The 8,849-nt window shown below is 46.0% G+C and overlaps 1 long non-coding RNA gene across 1 annotated transcript in view; it reads right to left on the reverse strand.

The window, feature by feature from the left end:
* LOC126961250 (uncharacterized) overlaps nucleotides 1–8,849 on the reverse strand; it is a 95,206-nt gene that overhangs the window by 74,940 nt on the left and 11,417 nt on the right. The window contains exon 5 of the long non-coding RNA XR_007728236.1: nucleotides 8,564–8,659. This is a non-coding gene — a long non-coding RNA (uncharacterized LOC126961250). The remainder of the gene's footprint in view (nucleotides 1–8,563; nucleotides 8,660–8,849) is intronic.

Consider the following 8,849-nt stretch of genomic DNA (forward strand, 5'->3'; position numbering starts at 1 on the left):
GATCACGAGGTCAGAAGATGGAGACCATCCTGGCTAATATGGTGAAACCCCATCTCTACTAAAAATGCAAAAAATTAGTTGGGCGAGGTGGCGGGCACCTGTAGTCCCAGCTACTCGGGAGGCTGAGGCAGGAGAATGGCGTGAACCCAGGAGGTGGAGCTTGCATTGAGCCGAGATAGCGCCACTGCACTCCAGCCTGGGCCACAGAACGAGACTCTGTCTCAAAAAAAAAAAAAAAAGAAAAAAAGAAAAAAGAAACAATATATAGACATGGCCTCTACCTCGCTGGATCTTCAGACTTATACGGGGAACAAACATTAAAGTATACAAATTATTTTTTTTGGCAAACTTTTTTTTTTTTTTTGAGACAGTCTCGTTCTGTGGCCCAGGCTGGAGTGCAGCGTGATCTCGGCTCACTGCAAGCTTCGCCTCCCGGGTTCACTCTATTATCTTGCCTCAGCCTCCCCAGTAGCTGGGACTACAGGTGCCCGCCACCATGCCCGGCTAATTTTTGTATCTTTTTTTAGATACAAACATATGAGATCAATGGAACAGAATTGAGAGTGCAGAACTAAACCCATGTGTCTGTGGTCAACTGATTTTCTTTTTTTTTTTTTTTTTTTTTTTGAGACGGAGTCTGGCTCTGTCGCCCAGGCTGGAGTGCAGTGGCCGGATCTCAGCTCACTGCAAGCTCCGCCTCCCGGGTTCACGCCATTCTCCTGCCTCAGCCTCCCGAGTAGCTGGGACTACAGGCGCCCGCCACCTCGCCCGGCTAGTTTTTTTGGTATTTTTTAGTAGAGACGGGGTTTCACCATGTTAGCCAGGATGGTCTCGATCTCCCGACCTCGTGATCCGCCCATCTCGGCCTCCCAAAGTGCTGGGATTACAGGCTTGAGCCACCGCGCCCGGCCAGTCAACTGATTTTCAACAGAGGTGCCAAGGCCATTTAACGGGGAAAGAATAGTCTTCAACAAATGGTGCGGGGACAACTGGATAGCTACATGCAAAAGAATGAATTTGGACTCCTACCCAAACACCACATACAAAAATTAACTCAAAGTGGGTCAAAGACCTAAATATTAGAACCAAAATTATAAAGCCCTTGAAGAAAGCATAGAAGTAAATCATAATTACCTTAGATTTGGCAGTGGATTTTTAGATGTAACAGCAAAGGTACAGGTAACAAAATCAAAAATACTAAGTTAGAACTCATCAAAATTGAAAACTTTTGTGCATCAAAGGACACTATCAGGAAAGTAAAAACCACAGAATAGAAGAAAACATTTGCAAGTCACATATCCTATAAGAGACTTGTATCTAGAATATATTAATATAAAGAAGTCTTATAACTCAATAGTAAAGTGGCAGATAACCCAGTATCTTTTAATGGACAAAGGATCTGAATAGACCTTTCTCCAAAAAAGAAAAACAAATGGCCAATAAGCACATGAAAAAGATGTTCAACATGAGGAGTCATCAGGAAATGCAAATCAAAACCAATGTGAGATACTACTTCATACACACTAAGATGGCTATAATGAAAAACATAACAAGTGTTGGCAAGGAAGAAAATGGAACCATCATACACTGTTGGTGGGAATGTAAAATTGTGCAGCCTCTTTGGAAACCAGTCTGGCAGTTCCTTAAACATGTGGAAACTCTACACATAGAGTTCTCAGAAGACCCAGAAATTCCACTCCTAGGCATATATGCCCAAGAGAAATGAGAATGTATGTGCACACAAAAATATGTACACGGATGTTTATAGCAATATTATTCATAATAGCCAAAAAGTAGAAACAACTCAAATGTTCATCATCTGATGAATGGATAAATGGTATATGGTATATCCATACAGTGGAATATTATTCGGCCATTAAAAGGGAATGAAGGCTGGGCATGATGGCTTGTACCTGTAACCCCAGCATTTTAGGAGGCTGAGGCAGGTAGATCGCTTAAGCCCAGGAGGTCAAGACCAGCCTGAGCAACATGGCAAAACCCTGTCTCTACAAAAAATACAAAAATTTGCCAGGAGTAATGGTGCATGCCTGTAGTCCCAGCTACTCAGGAAGCTCAGGTGAGTGGATCACCTGAGCCTGGGAGGTCAAGGCTGCAGTGAGCTGTGATCGTGCCACTGTACTCCAGCCTAGGCGATGGAGTGAGATCCAGTCTCAGAAAAAAAGAGTGGGGGGCGGTGAATGGAATACTAATGCATGCTATATTGTAAATGAACATTGAAAATACCACGCTAAGTGAAAGAAGCCAGTCACAAAAGACAACATATGGTAGTCGTATTCCATTTATATGAAATTTCCATACTAGGCAAATCTATAGAGGTAGAAAGTAGATTAGTGGTTGCTTAGGACTAGAAGGAAGTTGGGGAGATAAAAGGATGAGTGTAAAAGGTACAAGATTTCTTTTTGAGGTGATAAAAATGATCTAAACTTGACTGTGGTTGCACATATCTGTGAATATACTAAAAACCACTGATCTGTACACTTTAAATGGGTGAGTTGTACGGTGTGTGAATTATATATCCCAATAAAGCTGGGTTGTTTTTTGTTTGTTCATTCATTTGTTTTTTTGAGATGGAGTCTTGCTCTGTCGCCCAGGCTGGAGTGCAGTGGTGTGATCTTGGCTCACTGCAAGCTCCACCTCCCGGGTTCACACCATTCTCCTGCCTCAGTCTCCCAAGTAGCTGGGACTACAGACACCCACCACCACGCCTGGCTAATTTTTTTTTTTTTTTTTTTTTTTTTTTTTTTTTTTTTTTTTTTAGTAGAGACAGGATTTTGCTGTGTTAGCTAGGATGGTCTCGATCTCCTGACCTTGTGATCTGCCCGCCTTGGCCTCCCAAAGTGCTGGGATTACAGGCAAGAGCCACCGCGCCTGGCCAAGCTGGGTTTATTTTTTAAGTGAAGGCAAGGAGATCAGTGAAGGACCACTATATATAGTAGTGTGAGTGAAACGATGGTGTGGTGGTAGCAAACTGGAAGAAATAACACGAAGAAAGAATGGACAGGGGTTGAATATGAGACTGAAAGGGGAAGAGTATAGAATTGCTGCCAAGCTTCTGTTTATATGATGGGTGGGTGGTGATACCAGTCACTAAAAGAATAAAAACAGCTAACAGTTACATAGTACTTAATTGCTGGGCACCATTCCAAGCATTTTGCCTGTATTAATTCATTCAGTCTTCAACAACCCTATTAGTAGGTACCATTATTATTCTCATTTTACAGAGAACAGGACCAGAGAGGCTAGTAACTTGGCTAAAATCTGATAGCTAGTAAGGGGCAGAGCGATTTTTTGTGGATGTTTTTGTTGTTCTTGTTTTAAGACAGGATCTCGCTTAGTCTCCCAGGCTGGAGTGCAGTGATTCAATCATAGTTCACTGCAGCCTCAACCTCCTGGGCTCAAGCAATCCTCTTGTCTCAGCCTCCCAAGTAGATGGGACTACAGGCATGCACCACCATGCTCAGCTATTTTTTTTTTTTTTAATATTTTTGTAGAGAGGGGTGTCTCCCTTTGTTACCCAGGCTGGTCTCAAACTCCTGGGCTCAAGTGATCCTCCTGCCTCAAGCCTCTCAAAGTGCTGGGATTACAGGCGTGAGCCACTGCACCTGGCCAAGAGCTGATATTTAAACCTGGATATTCTTGCTCCCTCTCTTAGCCACAGTACTATGCTGCTTCTCTGGCACAGTGAAAGGGCCAGATTTGGGTATAGTACACTTCCAAATTCACCACAAATATATCAATCACACACCAGGTTGTGGGCCCCAAAGATACCCTCCCCCAACAGAAGGTCTCCCCATTCCCACTGTAGCACTGAAGACCCAGAACCCCAATACACGCAAGTCACCAAACTGCAGGTCCAGAGCACAGTCCTAAATGCTCAGCCTCGCCTGCCCGCACCTGTTATAGCCTCAGTTCTCACTGCTTCACTCAACAGCCATATTCTCACAGGAGATGGCCTGGGTTGGGTGGGGCTTGGAGCAAAAGACCAGACCAGTAGCACAAACTTGTTTCCAGGTATAGAATGGAAAAGGTCAGAGGAAAAGCCTCATTAGGAGGCAGCTGGGAAAGGCGAACCCAGTGAGTACTTCATCCCAGGAACCTCCCTACAGCCCATCCTGACCACAAAAACAGAACTCCCACCAGTTGGCCCTGAGTCATTCATTCCCCTCCCGCCCCCAGGGAAGGGGTGATTTCCTGCAGGCAGCTCAGGCTCCTCCCAGGGGCTGTGCGTCGCACACTGCACTCCTGCCTGGGCGACAGAGTTAAGACTGTCAAAACAAAAACAAACAAACAAAAAAGTTGACAAAGATGTGGGGGAAATACAGCACCCTAACACGCTGCTAAGTGTATAAATGGAATCATCATTATTTGTTTATTTATTTATTTATTTATGTGTTTATTTTGAGATGGAGTTTCACTCTTGTTGCCCAGGCTGGAGTGCAATGGCACAAACTCAGCTCACCGCAACCTCCGCCTCTCGGGTTCAAGCGATTCTCCTGCCTCAGCCTCCTGAGTAGCTGGGATTACAGGCATGTGCCACCATGCCCGGCTAATTTTGTATTTTTAGTAGTGATGGGGTTTCTCCATGTTGGTCAGACTGGTCTTGAACTCCTGACCTCAGGTGATCCGCCCGCCTCGGCCTCCCAAAGTGCTGGGATTACAGGCGTGAGTCACCGTGCCCGGCCAGAATCATCGTTCTAGAGAGACAACTAGCAATGTTGAGAAAGAGATGAGGCGATAGAGAATCCTAGTGCCTAAAGCTACCTGTCCCTAATTTTCTAACTGGAAAAAAACCAGCAGGTGTTGGGAAATCTGAAAACATGGGGAGATAAAGGGCAAGTGCACAGGCACAGGCTCACGAGAGCCAAGAGCCAGTTATCTTCCCAGCTCACTGCTCAGTGACATCATGTTAGTAGCTTGAAACAGGCCATGACAGAAGTATTTACACCACGAAAAGCAGCAAATGTTACCAAACAGAACACCCTACCCCACCCCAGCCAGTTTGTCAGCACACTATAGCCTGAGCCAATCCTCATCCAGCAACCCCTTGAGTTCTCTGAACGATAGCTACCCAGAGATCAAGTGCCAGTTTTATAAGCCAGGTCTTTGGCCTTATATCCCAAAAGGAAAGCCTAGGCCTGCTGAGCAGCATTGGACTTTCAAGAGCCTGCAGAACTCCTTCACCAAAGCAGGCAGACCTATATGGCCTCCTTTCTCCTAGATATCCCAGTTCCTGCTTGATATTCTAAAGAAATCAAGGCCTGGGCCAGGCGTGGTGGCTCACGCCTGTAATCCCAGCACTTTGGGAGGCCAAGGCAGGTGGATCACGAGGTCAACAGTTCGAGACCAGCCTGGCCAGCATGGTGACACCCCATCTCTACTAAAAATACAAAAATTAGCCAGGCATGGTGGCAGGCGCCTGTAATCCCAGCTACTCAGGAGGCTGAGACAGGAGAATTGCTTGAACCTGGGAGGCGGAGGTTGCAGTGAGCCGAGACCGTGCTATTGCCCTCCAGTCTGGGCGAGAGAGCGAGACTCCATCAAAAAAAGAAAAGGAGGGGAGAAGGAAGGAAGGAAGGGAGGGAGGGAGGGAGGGAGGAAGGAAGGGAGGGAGGGAAGGAAGGAATCAAGGCCTGGAGAAGACTACTTTTTTCAGCTGTGTGGAAGCAAAAGAAAATGGGAAAATGACAGGGATAGAGAGTGGACCTCCTCCCATGCAGAAGCAGAGAGCCCCTTTCTCAACTCTCAGAAAGCCCCTTTCTGACAGTCATACACAAGCCCCTTGCAGTCTCTGCACCTTTAACTGCTATTATACCGCCTCCCTGTAGAAGACCCAGGACTTAGATGTAGGTGTAGAGGGAGAAGGAAGGTTTGAGGATAACTCTCAGGTTCCAGGCTTAGGAGCCTAGGTAGCCCATGAGAGATGCAGAACAGAGCTTGAAGAGAGGACCCAAAGGGTGTATGGGAGTTAGTTATATTTGGAGCTTGGGGAGTTTGAAGTGCCTATGGGACAACAAATAGAGATGTCCAATTGAGAATCTGAAGTTCGAGAGACTGATGAGATCTTGCAAGTTACCAGTATGTAGACAGAGTTGAAGCCATGCGATCACTCTGGCAATAGAAAGGGCTGAGCAGGGACACCTGGAGGCAGCAAGATTTAAGAGAAAGAGCAACCACAGAAGGAAACTGAGTGGGGATGTGATAGGAGGTAGCAGGAAACCAGGAGAATGTGACATTGGAAGGATGAAGATTATCAAGTGTTGCAGAAAGGTTGAATACGAAGAGGATTAAGATGAGAGACACAGTGAGATGATTGTGGCTGGCTGAGAGGGAAGAAAGAAAGTAGGAGATAAGATTCAAGTAGGCAGCGGCCAGGTCAGGCAGGGCCAGGCATGCCATCAGAAGGCATTTGAGTGGTATTCTAAGTGGGAAATCTTTGGAGGATTTTAAGAGGGGAGTGAAGAAATCCGATGTGCATTTTAAACATATCACAGTGTTGTGTGGAGGACAGCCTGGGGGGTGAGGGTGGGAATGGAGGTGGGACACCAGTTAGGAAGCTATTATAGTAACCCAGACTTGGACTAGGACAGTAAGGGTGGAGGTGGTTAAATGTGTTCAGATTCAGTATACATTTTGAAGGAAGGTCTGACAGGACTTGCTAATTAATTGGATGTAGAATGCAGAGTAAAAGAGAGACAGGGATCAACAAGTATGGAGGGTGTTGGTTCAAGCAACTAAGTAGGTGGTAATGCTATTTACAGGAGTAGGCAAGGCTAGAGGAAAACCAAATAAACAGGGTTAGAGGTGGGAATGAGAATCCAGAGTTTTATTTTGACCACCTTAAGTATAAGATGCTTGCCGGGCGTGGTGGCTCCCACCTGTAATCCCAGCACTTTGGGAGGCTAAGGCAGGTGGATCACCTGAGGTCAGGAGTTCGAGACCAGCCTGGTCAACATGGCGAAACCCTATCTCTACTAAAAATACAAAAATTAGCCAGGCGTGGTAGTGGGCGCCTGTAATCCCAGCTACTTGGGAGGCTGAGGCAAGAGAATTGCTTGAACCCGGGAGGCAGAGATTGCAGTGAGCTGAGATTGCACCATTGCACTCCAGCCTGGGCAACAAGAGCAAAACTCCGTCTACAAAAAATTTTTAAAAGTATAAGATGCTTTTAGATATGCAAGTGGGGAAGTCAAGTAGGCAGTTGGCGATCCAAATCTGGAGCCCAGGGAAGAAGTCACAGCTAGAGATATCATTTTGAAGTCATCAGCATATACAGAGCATCAAAGCCATGGGACTGCATGAACACTCAAGTTGTGTTTCCCCTCTCACTTGATCTCACAGAAGTTTGGGTAGCCCTTGCCTGGGGACTGGGGAAGGCATCCAATGTCATTACCATCAGTCCCCATAATGTGAGAGCCAGGTACAGCTAAAGACAAATCTGAGTCAGGGACTACTTGCAGAGAAATGGTGCCAGAGAAACTAAGACTTCACAGGAGGGCTGAAGGAGTTCCATCTCCTCCAGCACCTCCCACAATTCTGTTAGTAAAATTAATTAAGAAGGAAGAAGACAGGAAGGTGATATTGAGGATACTTAGTCTGTAAAGCCAGCAATGGGAGCCCCAGCTAAGGCCTGAGGGGCGAAAAATGGGAGTTAATGTGGCTATGCGCCCTCCCCGCAACTCATCTCCTGTCCCCACCCCCACCCACACAAGAGTCAAGGCTCCTAGAATTGGCATAAAATCCATATACAGAGCAGTCCCAGGAGAAGGCTTGGGGTTCAGTGACAGGAGATGAGCACAGGCTGAAGAGCTGAGACCAGCCATCCACTGAATTTTTCTTTCTTTCTTTTTTTTTTTTTTTTGAGACAGTCTTGCCCTGTCACCCAGGCTGGAGTGCAGTGGTGCAATCTTGGGTCACTGCAACCTCTGCCCCCTGAGTTTAAGAGATTCTCATGCCTCAGTCTTCTGAGTAGCTGGGACTACAGGCAAGCGCTACCACGCCTGGCTAATTTTTTTGTATTTTTAGTAGAGATGGGGTTTCACCATACTGGCCAGGCTGGTCTCAAACTCCTGACCTCAGAGGATCCACCCAGCTTGACCTTCCAAAGTGCTGGTATTACAAGTGTGAGCCACTGCACCCAGCCCGACCCACTGGTTCTGAGCAAACAGGATAAAAGTATTGAAGACTATTGCTTCTCCAACTTTAAGTTACATTCAAACCATCTGGGGATTTTGGTAAAATGCAGGTTCTATTTTAACAGGCCTGGGGCGGGACCTAATATTCTGCATTTCTAATAAGTGTCCACCTAATGCTGTTGCTCCTTTGAGTAGACCACACTTTGAGTAGCAAGGGATTACAGGCAGCCGTGGAGGCCGCCCATAACGGAGAGGGCATGTCCAGTTCCAGAGAGAATGTGTTTATTAATGCACAAAGTCACAGAACTATTAAAGTGGAAATACCCACCATTTGGCATGTTGTGGGGCAGACAGTCATTTCTCAGCACATTAGCCTCCTAAGAGCATAGCACAGCATGGTTGTTACTCACATGGGTTCTGAAGGTTGACCTCTTGAGCTTCATGTCTTAGTACATATGTAATCTTGGGCAAATCCTTAACTTCTTTACATCTCCGTTTCCTCATCTCTATAATGGAAATAACAAGACTATTGTGAGGACTGTCTAAGTGAATGGATATAAAGTGCTTAACACATGGCAGCATAGTTAGTACTCAGTAAAGGCTGCTATTCTGATGCTGTTATACCATTCTATAATCATTAACATAGATACAGAGGCTGACTTGCCTTTTGGTACACGGTCAAATATACAACCCCCA

This window comes from Macaca thibetana, chromosome 1 (genome assembly GCF_024542745.1).
Source record: "Macaca thibetana thibetana isolate TM-01 chromosome 1, ASM2454274v1, whole genome shotgun sequence".
Lineage (NCBI taxonomy): Eukaryota > Metazoa > Chordata > Mammalia > Primates > Cercopithecidae > Macaca > Macaca thibetana.